Raw genomic sequence first — 16885 nt, 5'->3', positions numbered from 1 at the left:
CAGGCATAAATGAATGAGTTTTAGAAAGGATGAGTTACTGGGGGAGAAAATCTCCTTTTCATCTGCAAAAGTCTTGATGGTGTCATCATGGTAAAATTAAGCTGGATGACTGGGAGGTAAAGTGTATTTAACAATTCTGCAGTGTCTGGGAAGTCACTTAGGGTGAATTAAATAGTTTGTGCAAAGTGAGTTCAACAGCAGAGTTCAAAACAAAGGCAGTAGTTAAGCCTCAGAGTAAACAAATATAAGACATGTACCTTGCCATCTACACGTAAGAATTAGTTCCAAATTGAGTCTTTGTTTCTGACTTTTGACTTGAGGGCACTGGGTCTTGCCTTTCCATGAAGAGGCAAAAATAATTGCAGATCCTTTTCCAGTCTGGAACACTGTGACCTACCTTCTATAGATTTGGTAACTTAAAATAACTCCCAGCTCATTACGTGCAATTTAGTGCTGTCTGAGAACCCTTCTTGGTCTCCACAAACTCCAAAGAGGTACTTGCTGCTGCATTAAAAACATCACGTTAGCACTTGGCATTTATCCTGAGTTCTCATGAATTTTCATGCACTGAAAAATGTCTAGGAGGTGTCAGTCTACTAAAAGTATAAATATTTTCTGTTGAAGCCAGATGATATGTTACAGCTTTGCTTCACATAAACTCTTCCTCTACATTCTTTATGTAGTGTGGTTCAGAACTAGTGTGAAAGGGGCTAAGAGAATTAACCACCTATTCTTCATGGTTTCTGCATTTAATCTTTCAGTTTATAATATTAACCATTAAGTTTTTTGCACATACAGAAGGTTCAGAATACTACATTTTTGTACTCTGTCAGACAAAAAGTATATGTAAGAAGCCTGAAGTTTAGAGTCATACTTTAGGCACTATTTATAAATTATTTCATTTCACATGTTGGACTTCATTCTGCCTTATGCCTGTAAGATTTTTGTATTCCTATTTTTGATTTGTCCACCCAACTTTTCAAAAATTGTTTTGTCATTTCATTCAGCATTTGTCATTTTCATTTCAGCGCATTTCATAGTCCTTCCTACTCAGGGAGCCAGATCTGTGTCCAACTGAATTCTTTGTGAGGCACTGACTGACTCCAGCAGAATGCAACTTAAAGAATGGGGACAACCTCAGGGCCTCCATCAGCACAAATGACAGTCCCCTGCCGAAATAGCTGCATTGGCACTCTGGAGCTGATTGCTTGGGGAAGAAGTGCTCTCAGCTGCCTTGGACTGCAGAAGAACAGTGTAAGATAATCAATTACAGAATTGCAATTGGATTCAGAAGGATATCTGGTGATTATATAGGTGAGCTGAAAGCAGGTCTTACTAAATGAGGTTGTTCCTATGCTTGTCTAGTCAAGTTTCAAGTATCTTCAAAGTTGGAGCTCAGTCTCTCTGTGAACCTTTTCCTGTGGTTGACCACTCTTCAACAAATTAATATGTCTTTATTCTGTAAATACATGACAGCAAAAAGAATGGTGCAGAGGAAAAGCTTGGTATGAGGCACATGGAAATCTAATGAAAACAGAACCACTTTCTTGCTCTTACCATTCCCTGCTATAAACCAGTAGTAAAAAGCTGGCTACGGGGCAGTGGGAAATATCACAATATCCACAATATCTTCATTAATTCATTGCTGCAAAATGGTCTTTTTGTTCCATCACCATTTATCTGGATGAAGGAGTTGAGAAAAAGGTCTTGGATGATTTTTACAGTGAATATATTCTTTTCCCATCCATTCTAAAGAATCACAGTGGTTAAGAGAGGGGGGAGAAAGCTCTTGCAGCTTACACCTGTTGAGACAGAATCAGCAAAAGCAAAGTATTCTCCACACTATGAGAACCTTCCCCATGATTATGGGAAAATCACTTGATGTCTTAGCCTTTTCGTGGATGTCACACTGCTTAGAGTTCGTTGAAGTCGTTGTTGATGTCTTTATATCTACTGATGTTAAAAATAAACAGTGGATCATCTGATCTGATCTCCTGTATATCCCATCTTGGAGAATTTCACCAAAAAGCTCATGGCTCTGTAAATTAGCTGTGAAGCGCCTTAGGCAACATGGTGGAAGGCCTTCCAGGTGTCTTGCATTTGCAGTTCCTCAGTGGCCCATGAAATGGGGCGCCTGATCTTGATGTTCTCAGTCACATTTTTTGTTGTTCTTGTTCAGCCATTTCAGCAACTGGCTTTCTCCTTCCTTTGCATTTTTTTGGGCAAATCCTGAACTCTCTGGCTTTTCCTTACATCTCCACTTTATATTAAATGACCTTTCTTTTCACACAACTTTAAAAAAATCTGCTTGCAAACCTGTTTCATTATATTAACTTGTTAAGCCTGATTAACAGTATCTTTAGCTTGTGGAATTACTGGGCTTTTGGTCTCATGTACATGACTTCATTAGCATTCACCATTTTGTCTGAACTGTGTTAAGCCTGTATTATTATGGAGAAGGATCCAGTGTTGATTTTATCTGTGATCCTGCACAGAATAAAATGTTCCTGGTAAAATGGAGCCTTGAAACTCACAGCCAGAACTGAGAGATGGAAAAACTGAGGATGAACCTTATCAATACTGAAAAACAGTGCTTAGGGGCCACGTTTCTTGCTGGCTGATGGGAAGGGGGAAATGAACCATGTGAGTAGAAAAAATGAAGCATCTTTAATTAAAGCCAAGTAAAGAAAACAAACAAGCAAAAATACTTGAGCTATTATCTCTGATCTCTGTATATGCTTTCTCTTTGTTTCTAGGATTTCCCTACTGCCCTTACTCTTCTGCAAGATTTCTTTTTTTTCATGAGATTTGCATTTAGAATTAAATTTTCCTTCCTTCTCCCATGTGCACACAGGAAAGAAAACATTTTTATTGCTGTAGCTGGTGATATCTGCTCATCACTAGGATGTGAAAGGCCTTTCATATTTGGTTTGCTATTTTTTGTTTCCCCTGCTACCTCTTCTCTGCGAATGTCAGACTTTCAGCTGCCAGAGTGAGCTGGTAGAAGAGAGTCTGCTTGAGGGAATTGTGACGTGGATTAGGATTGAATTCTGCATGCTAAAAACTGACTGTCCTTCATCCCTGGAAAAAATCACGCCAGGTCATTTCCAGTGCTGGAGTCTCTTTCCTTCTCTAGTGCCAAGAGTAGCAGTGGAGGAGATGGCATGGCTGGCAAAACCAAATGTGTTCTCCAGCTTATAGAGGGTTTTGAAATTGTATTTCTGTTCTAGTCTGGAATATAGCTGTCTAAAAGGTACATGACTGTACTTCCTGGACTGTGTTGCTTGTGGCATCAGAATTTGAGGTGCTGAATACAAAGTAACATTCTTACCCATCTTAGAAGACTAATGTAGCAAAATGACAGTTTTGTTCTCATGGAATTTTCTTGTAGTACTTGCAATATTTGCTATTTTGCATAAAATCCCAACTTTTACAACCATGGTAATATTTCAGAATATTAGGTTTTATTTTTTTTCCGTGAGCACTTTTTAAACCTTGTTTTCCAGAGGAAAAGGTGTCACTCAAATGTCATACTTTCTAGAGTCTCTCAAAAGTTCTGGAATATACAGACTCCCAACATTCAACAAAAGAAATGTGTCCTGCATTTTAATCCAGCCTCATTCAGTTTTAGGAGTTTGATTCCTGATTTCTCTATGTATAAAGATTAAAAGTACCTAATTGAGCTGGATTTTATTCCTTTTGTATCTACAGCAGACTAAAAATCTAGTGAGCTGACTCAACCAAAGTTCATTTATAGCCAACTATAAATCAGAAGAGACTGTGGGAGGTGGTGAGGTTGCCCAAAGATCGTTTTAGGTATAATGGGAAGTTGCCAGGGCTGTCTTATTATCACTTTGGGTCAACTACATGAGTGATAATGTGAAGGATGATTGGAATGTGCTGTATATTCTTAGACCTTCAAGGAGAAAATGTCCAATCTTCTAGAATCGATTACCAACCGTTCTCTTGATTAAGAGAAGTTGAGACAAGTAGGGGTAATGTTGTCAGTTTTACGACATCGTATTTCTTGACACAGTAGCAGGGTAAGAAATCCCCATGATCAGTTCCATCTTCAGCTGTAACCTGCTCCAGGCAGGGTAATGGTTGGAGTCGGGACAACAAATTCAAGGAAGGCCTTAGTTGACAGTGAACTTTAACACGAATAAGTATTTTAAGCAGAGGACCTGGGTCTGAAGTGAAATGACCAGATGCTTTGCTGTGTGTTTGTACACACTGGTTTTATCTTTCTGTAGCCACCTTGCATAAAATAATATAATAATTCTTGGCTTGCTTATTTTCTTCTACTGTGTGATCCCTGGCTTAGACTCAACTGTTTCAGAGATTTGTTTGATCCCCACTACAGTGGCTGGGATCCCTGAAAGTCATTAGGACAAATTCATCTCTTGGATTACCCACATGCCTTGTTGCTTTTGTCCTGCCTTGACTAACAAGTTTTGACAAGTAAATTATCAGATCAATAGCCCTTGTCAGACGAGGCTGATGGAGAAAACGGGAAGCAGCTTCAAAGCACAAATGGTTTATTGTCTCAAGAAACATAGCAGATCTTCAGGGATGTTGAACCCAATTATCCATATCCTCCTTGGATAATGCTAAGATGTTTCAAGCTAATTACCCAGAGTTTACACCAATCTGGATATGAATTTCATCTAGTTCTAATGAACTTTTATACTTTGCTGTGCTCATCTCGACTGAAGTGAATTTCACTTTTGAGTTAATGTTGGTTTTGTTTTAATTACATCGCAGCAGACTAATTGGATGGCTCGGGACTAGATGCTTAATAACTTGATATTGCATATTATTAGTGCTGTCATTTAATATTAGAGGATGAAAGACAGTTATTACTAAGTACAGAGGTTTTGGAGGTATTCTTCCAGGGGAAGCATCCTGGATTTTTCCACTTCTTGGTTTGGTCTCCTTTGACTTAGTGGCTGACAGAGCTCTTAGTAAGGCCTATTAAAAGATTCCCATTGATTTCAGTAAAGCTTTTATAGATGCTGATTTAGGTTTCAATTTAGAAAAGTACTTTAGCAGGTGAATAAATAAGTTTTCCTATCAACAGAACTTAAGTACATGTTCAAAAAAAAGCACCGAAGCATGAATCAAGACTTAAAAGGGTAATTTATTCAGAAATGCTTACCTTCCAACTTACCAGAAGAAAATACTAAATCATTTTAAGGGTGGGCTAACCTTTCTCTTTTAGTTTTTACCTTATAGTCGTGACTGATTTATCTGTCATACTTTTGCTTTGAGATATCAGAGAGAAACCTCAAAACTTACTTCCAGTTTGTCTGCTACTTAATTCACCAACAGCTTGTATTTTTCAAGTCTGCTTCTGTTCTCCCTTACATTTTAAAATGTTGGTTGAGTGGCATTTGATCTATCTAGACTGAGTGGGAGTATTACTATTTAATTCACTAATTAAGAGATTTGTACCCACCAACTTCAGAGAGATGGCTCATGTTATAAACTCTGTGTGAGACCAGAATCAGGTCTTGAGGTACATTTGGCCTACATTTGAGCTCAGTCTTTAATTTAGCAAAGCCCTGGCAGTGAAGTTCACCTTTGAGAACTACCAGGGAAGTCAGTGGGACTGTTCATCAAATTTAACATGCAGAGATGTTTTTGAATATGGTGTTGTCTTTACAGAACAGGACTATATTCAGTGCCTGATTTTTGCATCTTCCAGATAATTTAATGTCTTCTAATGATATTCCAGTGTTTACTGCCTCTGGCAAAGCACATAATTATGTTCCTAGCTGTTCCAGTTGCTATTTCAGTGTCTCTGTACAAAGTGCAGATGATCTGATGGGAAGGAAGCAAGTGAGAAAACCAAGAGTTGCACATCTCTGCTCTCATCTTCGTTTCTTTAAATTTTAGGTGGAACTTCAGTGGTTTAAATGGGAGTTCTTATATTAAACCCTTTTTATTAGTTATTCTGTTTAAACTCAGGTTTTGGAATGACTGCATTACTAGCAGTCATTAAGATACTGTTGGAAAAAACTACAAAAAAAAATTTGCTGCTTTGCTTTCTGCACTTCTCTTAGTCTAAGATAATAAAACCTAATGGGTCATTTAGGATTTTTTTTTGACTCACTAGATCAGCACAGTGCAATTTATTTAGAGCTCTGGAAATAGACTGTATTTTGAAAAAAATCTGTTCTCATCTGGAGGAAAAAAAGTAATGTTTTTAGTCATATGAACTTTAATAACATTTCTCTTAAGTTCCTATCTGCAGCTCAAAACTTACAATGCATGTTGAGACACAAAGATGCAGTTAAGTGGAACTTCAAGTCCTTCTATACTTCTCAGCTTGATGGAATTTACATTTTGCCAAGGCTGGTCACAAGCTTATGTTACAGTTTCTTTAATTTAGGGCAATGAGCAAAGGCTCGACTTATTTGGGGAGTCAAACATTCCAGTCTCTATCTGCAAAACAATGAGACTTTAAACAGAGATCTGAATGCTTTTGTTCTCATTTTGTTAGGTCTAAAGTCTTTTTTAGCTGTTCTTTGAAACTATCAACTGTGAATAATTATTATTGTTAGCAGAGTCTCTGCTGTTATCCATGGTTCCAGGAGCTAGAAGGGAAACCACTAAGCAGACTGCAGGTAATAATCTGAGTTTTTGATAATCTAACTGCAGTTAATAATGCTGATAAGATGCAAGTCTTATAAATTATTAGAAACAGTGGAATTTACAGTTTTACATAGATAGTGCTATGCCAGCCCTACATCATCTGGGGATTTCTTTTCACTGGAGTGACTTTATTACATATGGCTCTGTTGCTGTTACATTGTGTTCTGCTAGCCATGTCATCTCTACCTAAGAGGGAACCTAAATCTGTATTTCTGGATTTACTTGAAATTATTGTTGTTTGGATGCAGTAACACAATGGGAGTGTGAATAAAACATTATGCAGACCCCTGCCTTTTCAAGTTTAGGTGCAATTAGAATAAGAAAGATTTGCATGTAGTGCCCCAGAGCTGACTGAATAGCAGACAGCTATTTAAATGTTCTGAAAAAAAAAAAATTTAAAAATCTCACAGGCATAAGATAACTAGTTTAAATGAGATAAAATGCTGCACTGCAGAGTTATTTCAAATAGGAGGAAGTATGAAATACTGAAATATAATAATACATCTCCAGAATGTTCTCTCTCAGAGATTTTTGGCAGGTAATGTGCTGAATAGAATGCAAATAAATCTAGTTTTATTAGTAATCAATAGATTATTGTGTTGGTGTAGAACAGATTGACTGTTTGGATCACACATGGTGATTCTGCGCTATGTACCCATTGCTCTTCTTCTGCAAAGTCCCATTTCAGTAAGAAGCCACAAGTTCTGCACACAAATACATAGAAGTCACACCCAGCATAAAGCTCAACAGGCAGACATACTGTAAACTGGTTTTTACCAGTGTCTCCTCGATTGTAGCTAATGTTGGAAAATCCTTGCTATTTGAAATGATCCAAATTACTGAACATTTATCCCAGTCCCTTTATGAAAGCAGGGTTGATCTGTGAGCTGCTGTGGAAACGCTGTTGTGCCAAGCAGGTGGCCAGATAGTGGCTGTGTGCCACATGAGGTCTCAGGAAGGCCAAGAGGTTGTGCCTGTGCATTCTGACCTGAGTGTGCCAGCGCTGGGAACATGCACTTGGCAGGGATGTGAACACATTTCCCTGCATTTTCATTTTGTAGCTGAGGTCTTTGGTGAAGGTAGGCAAGGAGCGAGTTTGGTTAGCATTCATGTGTATGCAGCTATATGGCTGCTCAGTAAGGATGAAGGAGGAATTAGCTAGAAGATAAATAATTAGAGTGATGGGTGAAATTCTGTATCCAACAAAGCACAGAAAATACATAACAATCAAATATTGAGCCCGAGTTTTAATTTTCTGAGTCCCCAGGCCAGTTCTTTTTAACCACAAAATATTATTAATGTCACCACAGCTGGTTTTTTACAAGATAGACAATATTAGAAATTACTCTTGTGTAGCACATTATAGCATGAGTAATAGTGAAGCCTCTAAGACTTTTTTTAATATGTCTTTCAAAGCATAATGGGAGCAAGAGTAATTTTCCAAGAAACTGTATATTCACTGCTGTTACTTTACTTTACTTACCTATTACTACTGAATTGGGGGAGATCAAGCCTGTTCTCTACCTTTTTTTCTTTTTACATTATAAAGCAGCAGTAGCTATAAAATATGTGCACTAGTATGAAAAAACACCCCAATGTTTAAAACAGCCAGCAAGGAATCATAAACTGGAATGCAAGTTTTGTACTTCTGAGAAAGCAGCTATTGTAAATTAAGTCAGGTTTATTTATGAGACTTATTAATGTGAAATATAGAATCGGTCAGTATACTGTGGTTTTCACAGACGGCTACTCTCTTAAGAGACGGGGTAATTATGGTCATAAATATTGCGTGTAATCCTGATGGCTAGAAAGGGGAGGAAAGGTTAGAAAGGGAAGGCTGCAAAAGGGTTTTGAGGGGGTGTGCTGTTGCCATCAGGGGGTTTAACACTCTGGAAACCTGATTAGAAGTATGAATGCAAAAAAATCTGCATTGCCAGCAATTCATTATTACAGACTTCTTCTTACTGAGTAAGTAAGGGGGACAAAATGATGTTTGAAATGGCTCTGCCTCAAATGGAGACAAGGTAAAAATGACGTTGTTCTTCAGAGGTGCCCAGTGGAGACTGGCAGAGCCCTGGCGGGGATCGCCCGTTGGGAGCCTGAGGCGCAGTGTGGGCTCCTTGAGGGCTGCCACAGCAGGCGCTGGCTGAGGCCTGGTGCCCTGCAAATGTCATACAATTTTCAGAGAAGCCGACAAGTTTGTTCAGACCTGGCTGAAGGCAGTAAGGAGAACTAGTGAGCCTCTAATCCAATAACTTCAATTCTGGTCCTGCTGCTGCGCTTCTTGCCTGCTCTAAACAGGCCACTCTCAGTGTGTGTGCAAAACATGGAGGGAAGCTTTTAAAACAGCTCCCTGTCACATGCTGTATATACCTTTAAGAACAAAGCTGCTCCACCTGCACACAAGGCATTTTGGTGGGCACGGGGCACCAGGAGGCCCTGATGGCCCTGCCCAGCCACCTGCTGCAGTGGGAGCGCTGCAAACCACCTTTGCTGTGCTCAATAAATGTCATGCTCGAGCAACAGGTGAGAATGAAGCTTGGCAGGAGTTCCTGTCTGTATCCCTGAAGCTGTGACCTTTCAGTGATCTCCAGGTATGGGAGATAGCAGTTGTGTTCAGGTGTTGCCTCAGGTACCTGTCAGCAATCAGTGTCGCTGTTGCAGCATCAAAAGTGCTCTTTGCTGAAAGCCTGCCTTTGTGGCTGTCATGTTGTTTACCTCTACTGCCTGCTACACAACAACAGCACAGATGTTTTCAGGAGATGCATTTTTCTAAGTGTTTATCAGAAAAGACCATGTACTGGACAGGAGTGGGGGCTGCAAATACGTGAGAATAAAGCAATGCAGGAGAAAGGGCATTGTAAAATAGAAGTCTTCCTGTGGGAAAGTAGTCACGCAGGAGGTGTTGTAAGTCTGACTTGTAAAAAGAAAAAAAAATGGTTTTAGCTCCCCTCGAAGTTCCCTATAGTAATGCTGCCTCTTTCAGAAGGAGGTTGTTTTTTCCCTTATTCTGCTGGTGGGATGGCTTTGGTATAGTTGGGCCATGATGGTATGATGGTCCCCATGTGATTTATCCTTGCATTAGTGCTGCTTTTGGATAGGAATTTATTTGGCACTAAGTAAATGCTCCATACAGTGACTTATTTACACAGCATGTTAAAAACTACCAGATAACCTTCAGGGAATAGCAGAGACTTGCTGCTGCTTTAGACTCAGGATTTACTTCGAACTAGTAACTGCAGGTGAGTGGCTCCTGTGTTTATCAGCCTTTTTCATGCCTTTTTCCCAGGCTTTTCAAAAAGGTAGGGAGAGTAAGAGCCGCTGTGGGCTCTTGCTAATTGACCACCTCCAGTTTCAGTTTCTTGCTTCTCCAGACCTCTCATGGCCGATGCGATACCATTTTGTGTTAGATGTTTTCTCTCAAAAGGAACTTTGGTCAGTGTGGCACAGCTAGGTCATGATATATGAGGAAATGGAGATAGGGGAGCAGTACTATTTCTTGAGGTGCTTCCTGAGCACGCCTCTCAGCTTTCTCACACAGGACAGTATTACCAAGGGCTGTTCAACGTAGGAGAGTGCAACAGTGGCTGACTCAGCATGCTGACACTAGTGTGGGTGGGATAGGGATGCAGGAATGAGGAAGACTGACGCTCATACAACTAACAGGTGGAGGAAGAAAGCTGGGTTAGTGGTCGTGGCAGTCATGATGGGGTAGTTGTGTTGGCTTTTTGCTCTGGCAGTTGTTACAGATGTTAGCAAGGGAATTCTTGGAAAGAGCGATGGGTATCAGATTCAAGGCCTGATTCATTAGCCTGAACTTGCCTTGTCTTCTGCCAAATACGCAAAACAATGGCAAGATCTGTTCAAATTGCAAAGTTTTCCTGTATGTTATACAGGTAGCATATCCATATGGAACTGAAAGGGCCTGGATTGGCCCTGTGATGGTATTTGTGGAAGGGACTATGAGGCCATCAGTTATCTTTCATCCTTTTCACTTGCCTTTTCTGTACCTACCAAGGGGAGATGAAAATGCCACATTACTTCCAAAGCCACCCAGGACAGCCATTTCAAGGTGAGGCATGACTTCATGAGGATCAAAGGCTTTATAGAATATGGGGCTAAACACTGCAAAACTGAAAGTCAGATGAACAACTAAATAGTAGCTGTCCAGGCTTCACTGGAAGCACTCACATTTCAGAAAATGGAGACTTTTATAAAGAAAAAAAAAATCCATAGGAGAAGGGCAAATTACTCTCCTTACACACCACTTAGTTTTGCCTTTGAAATTAGAGGAGGGAATTAGCTGTGATTGTAGCTAGGGAAAATTTGAAGTTTCCATCACAGTGGGAATGCCTGCATTTCAATATTTGAGTTTGTTCCAGGTTGGTACTAGAACGTGAAATAGGACATTTTAGTATAGTGGGAATTTCAAAACACTCAATTAGATTTTTCTTTAATTAAAATGAAATACTTTAGCACTTTTCAGGTTGAAAATGCTTAATTTCTATTATTGTTTGGCTCTGCAGTATTTCATTTTGAGCCTGTTTAGTATTTCAGTTACATACAGGATGAGGATTGTAGTTAAGACACATGATATGTTTTCCATTCTCCCTTTTGGGTTGGCCTGCTTTTCTGGACTGCATCTCCAGGGATTATTCAAAATTATGCAGTTTCTATAATATATCATACAGATCCCTCAGAGGAAGATCTGCATTGCATTATAGGAAATGTAATCTTCTGAGCCATTCAGTTTATGTTAGAAAATGTGGGCCCATACCTCAATTCACAAAATCAACATGCTGTTAGGAAAATGCAGTTTAGTAATTTCTTAATGCAAGTTCAGGGAAACATTTTTGGTTAGATCACACTAAAAACTATGAACACCGTTTGGTGTAAGGAACTCTGAATGAGTATTTTATCTGAAATTTCCTTTGATGGTGGTAGTAATAATAATTAATGGTTTTCAGTGGGAAATACCGGGTTTGGGAAGTTGCATATTTGATTAGCAAGCTCTAGAATCACTTAAATTTGTATTTCTAGAAGTTTTGCTGACTGACTGAATGAATAAACCCAGAGGTCTTCCCTCTGCTGATGACTGTACAAATACACCAGTCAGACACTATGAAATTTTGCCCTAGAGATTCTGTAAATGCTATCAGTTTGCCATTGATTTCCAAGATGTACAGGTCACTAAGATTCAATAATGGTTTGGTTTACAATGATCAAACTAAGGAAGAAGAAACCTAAAATACCTGCTGAACAGGGTGCAGGGATAGTGAGGGTATTGCTGACCTGCACTGGTCAAGGTTTTAAAGTAGTGAGTGCCCATGAGATTCGTTAGGAAGAAGTGTGGAGAAAGCAGCTGCCATCTGATTAGGTATCTGGTATTATCTAGTTCATATTAGCCTTGTTAATCAGCTTATCTTAGGTATTAGTGTGGTCAATCCAGTGAATGCATAATGAGAAGCATTTGGGGATGCCTTTAATTCTTCACTTATTTTCTTTGTACTTTTTTTTTTCTTTTGTTTTGCCTGTGAGTTCTCTTTAAACAGGGCATTGGCTGAGAGACACAGGGGATGGCAGATAAAATAATCCTAACAGCTTTTCAGAGTGGCATAAGTAATTGGGATGAGCTTTCCCTTAACTAACTGCAGTCCAGTATTCCTTGTTTCAAGTTGTCTTTGAGTGTTGTGCTGACCCCAGTTTTCAGATGAGATTAAAGAGGGCTTTAATTTGAAAGGCAATGTGGTTGTCAGTGCCTGTGTTGGCAGAGAATTTCCTTCTCATTCAGTTTTTTCTGTATTTTAAAAGCATAAGTCTGAGGAATTTCTTTCCGTCACCCACGTGTCGCAGATATGCTTGTACTTGTACATGGTAACTTTTTCTGAAGGTTGTCCAAGGCCACTGCTCTCGCAAGACAAACAAAAACCTACTGCTTCCCTGTCTATGTTTTGAGAAGGATGAGGGATGCTTTGCAAGCTTCCTTATGTTAGGATAATAATAGGAAACAATAGTCTGTTAATGCAGACTTTGCCATATTGAATTAGCTCATTGCCTCCTCTAGCGTATTAGCACACCGCCTGCAACAGCAATGGAGCTGGATCAAGGTGACCCAAGCTCCTTTCAGTAATTTATCTAATCAACTGTGCAGTAATTTACTTAAGGTTGAAAAGGCAGAGGAGTTACTTCATGACCTTTGTATCTGTCACTTCATACTCCAAAGTGTGATTTTTTTTTTTTACTACCTGTTTTATGTGAAGTTGCATAATGATAACACTGGGTCCTTCTTAAAATTCATTCCCTGCACCTGTCTTTAACAAATTCTAGCAATTTTGTATTCCATGAACTCTCTCTGTGTTGCCTTAAGAAGTCTGCTTTTGTATTGATTTTTAATTCCCTGCCTTTTAGCTTTATTGATGAACCTAAATATTTCAAAATACAGAAATGCAGATTGTACCATCCAAGCATACATAAACCTTATGGCAGTGCCTGAGAGCACTCTTGTGTCAAATTTATTCAGACACAATAAACAAGTGTAACTCTGGTAACTACAAAGGCTGGGCCTGGCAATTGCATTAAAGTCATCTTAATGCATGGAAATGTTCTGAATAAAAGTCCTATTTAACTATTTCTTCACCTTTGAATTAGCAAGGTAGTAATTTTCCAGACTTCATTAAGATCCTTGATGCCACCACTTGTACAAGTGTCATTAATCAGTTAGTGTAGCTACCTGAGCAAATTTCGAGGCTTAGTTTATTAAAATAAGGGCAGTTCATGGACAGAATAAAAAGTTGGTGTAATGATGAAACATATATTAGAAATACAGACACAAAAGCAATGTTTTATACTTAATGAAGTATTTTGTATTTAATAGCCTACTTCATAGGTTACACTTACCAAAATCTATAGTCCAGGCACATCTCAAGTTGTATCTGGCGGGGGTTCTGTGAGCACCCCCATCAGAGAAGTCCAACACCATCCGATGCTGGTGGTGCCTCACCCGAGGGCTCAGTGGCCCCAGCTCCTGCCCAGGCTGCTGAAGTTCAGTTCTCTTCTGAATCTCAAGGGCTTTGGATGAGCCAGTCCCTGTGCACTGGTGTGCTGTGTTTAATGAGAAAGAGCTGTTAGAAACTCGTCTTTAGGGTGCTAAGGTTCTGGTTGCTTCACTGCAACTTCAAGACTCTTATTCCTAACAATATTTCACCTGCACTTAACATTTCTCCTTGATAAGGTTGCGTCCTTTCTACTTGGCATCTAATTCCATTGTGAGGTGGGTGTGTGTCATGGTGAGTAGGTGAGCAGCAAATGGCAGGTGAACTCAGCAAGTGCCTAAGAGCCAATGTCCCTTAGGACTGTGTGTTAGGTGACAGGATCCACCATGTGTGCACTCATGGAAAACGTATTCCTCATAGTGCAGAGGACTAATGCTGTATGTTTGTTTGTTCTCTCCTCCCAAGCATAAAAACCTGGTAATGACACAAAGTAGTCTAATTTGGACACAACACCTAGTCCCTTGCAGGAAGGTGTGGGTACTGCCCGAGTACACTGCACCATCTGAGAAAAGAGAGAACAGGCTCCTGGTGATAGTTTATCGTGTAAGGAGTCTTAGGCACTCGGTGGAGAGGGCAAAGCAAAACTGCTTGGATTCAGAGATCCGGTGTTCCCTCAGAACTACAGCTCTTAAAAGTTGTTGTTCAGAGTTCTTCAAAAGCACAGAGAGGCCGTTTCTGGTGCAGATCTGCCAGCTTAGGTCCTCTACTGCCTGGCAGACAGGATATAAGTGAGATTTTTCCCCCTTAGTCAGTTCAGCATAATACAAATGATAGGCTAGTCTAGACAGAAACAGAAGTGAATCAGTGAAGAATAATCACTGCCCAAGCTTTTATAAAGCCATTCTACTTACTCAGAATGTTTTGAGTGTTATTATGCCTCTTTAATCTCTGCTTACCCCCCTGTACAAAGGGGAATGGCTGTGGACCTGTGTGTAAATACAGATGATGGGGCACTTAAGTGGTAGGAGAGAGGAGAGTGTACAGCTTGGTTCTGTGTTGCTAAAGAGGGCTGAGTCACTTGAGGCTTGGGGAGTGCTGTATTAACCACAGCTCCTGGCTTTTCATTACCTTTGTGCCCTCCAATGTATTCATATTAACTGAAAAGTGGAAACAAAGTTGGTAAGTAAAAGAATGCCTTTGTTACAAAGTGTGTCTCCGTCTTCTGGCTGTATTTCCCACAACCTTGCCACTCAAGGTTTCATTAATATGAAAGCTTTTGCTTTGTAATTTTTGAGAGGGTTCAGACAACTGCGGTGACCACAAAGAACTGTGCCTGGGCAGTCATGCTACATGTCTATTTCTGAGTTGCTCAGAGGCTCCAGGCGGTCTCTGACACTGATGTAGTGTGGTGCATCCCTTAACACCTTCATTTTCACTTCAGACACGCTCCCACTCTCCCATTATGGCTGGTTCCAGCAGTTTTTGTTATGATCAGTATTAGCACCTCATTTCCTCCTGCCCTCTCCACCTTTGTTCAAAGTTCCATAAAATCCATCTCATGTCTGGTACCTGACAGATATTTCTGGGCACCTTGAAGCATGTTGTTGTGAGAGGAAAGCAAGGGTCAGGTGTGTCTGCCTTTGTAAACCAGCTAAGGGCAGCATTAACTCCATTTAAAACCTGTGAATGTGTTATCCCTCTGTCCCTCCCTCCAATTCTCTTGTCGTCTTCTTCCTTTTCTCTTATTGCTGATGGTTTTTACCTTGCTTATGGAGCCTCTTAAGAGGTTTCTCCTTTATGCAGTCAGCAGGTGGCTCAGTCTTTGCTGCAGAACTTTCTAGCACTTCTCTGGCACATTTATATCAGCTTATTCCCTTCCTGCTGTTCCAAACCCCTCTGTATTATTACTGTAATTACTTATTTTTATGGTGTTAGTGCCTGGAGGTGTGCAGATAGTGTCACATCAGGCCACAAATGTTAGCAAATGTGAGCTTGTAGAGTAGGTGTTGATTTCTACCCAAAGAAGCTTGCAAGGTGATATATATTAAGATTCATTTTATACTAATTTAGCCTATGAAGTTGCTTTTTACTTAGGATATGCTTCCTTTTGCTCGCTCTAAGACCCATCAGGAACAATAAGGGTCATATATTTATGGTGGCCTTACTTATTCTCTCCAATACTATACGAGTGTAGATAGGAAGTAAAATTCCCATCGGTGGCTTTATCCTCTTGTGTCAGATGCTGTTGATAGAGTTAATTTTCTGCTGAGACAAGACAGTATGCCTGGTCCAGAGATGGGACAGGTATGAAAGCAAAGAGGGGGGAATGGTCATGGAGCCTATGCCCTGTTATTTTAATGTACTTACTCCGTATGGGAAAGGAGGTAGCAAATAGGCAAAGGAATAGAGAGAAGGAAGCAAGCAGGCTGCCATGAAAGATTAAATAATACAAGAAAATGATGCCTGGACTTCTGCTTTTACTGTCAGTATGTTGACTTCACTGCTGTTCAGGGTAGTGACAGCTCATCCACTGCTCAGCACATGCTCCTGGCTAATGCTGCAGAGACCTCAGCTGTTTTGGGGAAAGTGCACTATTCCATTACTCTTAGGGGGCAGGAAAGACCCCTCCAGACCCAGCCTCTTGTGAGAGGGCCAGTTGCTCTCACGGATGTCTCTTTGCTGAACTCTGACATGATGGGAAAGAGGTCTTTCCCTGCCCCAGCTTCTTTCTGTTTCAAAGTACAGTAAACTCTTCAAATCCCATTAACTCTTTGGCTGCAAATTGGGTTGTTACCTATTTTGCTGAACTGTTTTAGCAAGCAGATTTACATTTTGTGTTTCCAGTTCCAGATGAAGAAGAGTTCTCTTTATACAAAGTGGTGGGCCTGTGTTAAATCTTCGAATAAGTCACTATGTACAGGTATCCTCTGGATTTTGTACTGGGAGAAGGTTGAAGGGGTTCTGTGATTCTAAATTAGATCTGAAAATGTGTAAATGCTATTTGAAGTATAAGACTGACTGGCTGCCATCCATAGTCTGGATCACTCAAAATGAGGAGCCTCCAGCAGCCAATTTAGAATAGTAAATCAAAGTATGTTTGGAGATTTGAAATTTGCTCTTGTCTGCTGTTAGGTATGTCTGGTCAAAAGTAAAGTATGTCCATGATCAAGAGACACTGTTTAGTGTAAAGATAAGTGAGAAAATTTCCCCCCTTCAGTTATCCTAGTGTTTTAGCT

General features: G+C 40.0%; 1 protein-coding gene across 5 annotated transcripts in view; it reads left to right on the top strand.

The window, feature by feature from the left end:
* TSPAN4 (tetraspanin 4) overlaps window positions 1-16885 on the top strand; it is a 431876-nt gene that overhangs the window by 280699 nt on the left and 134292 nt on the right. The gene's annotated exons all lie outside the window — the stretch shown is intronic.

Source organism: Corvus kubaryi, unplaced genomic scaffold (assembly GCF_017639235.1).
Source record: "Corvus kubaryi isolate FWS band 111438036 unplaced genomic scaffold, C.kubaryi_AGA036_p1.0 37392, whole genome shotgun sequence".
NCBI lineage: Eukaryota > Metazoa > Chordata > Aves > Passeriformes > Corvidae > Corvus > Corvus kubaryi.
Note: the sequence above shows the minus strand (reverse complement) of the source record. Positions and strands in the feature narration are given on the sequence as shown.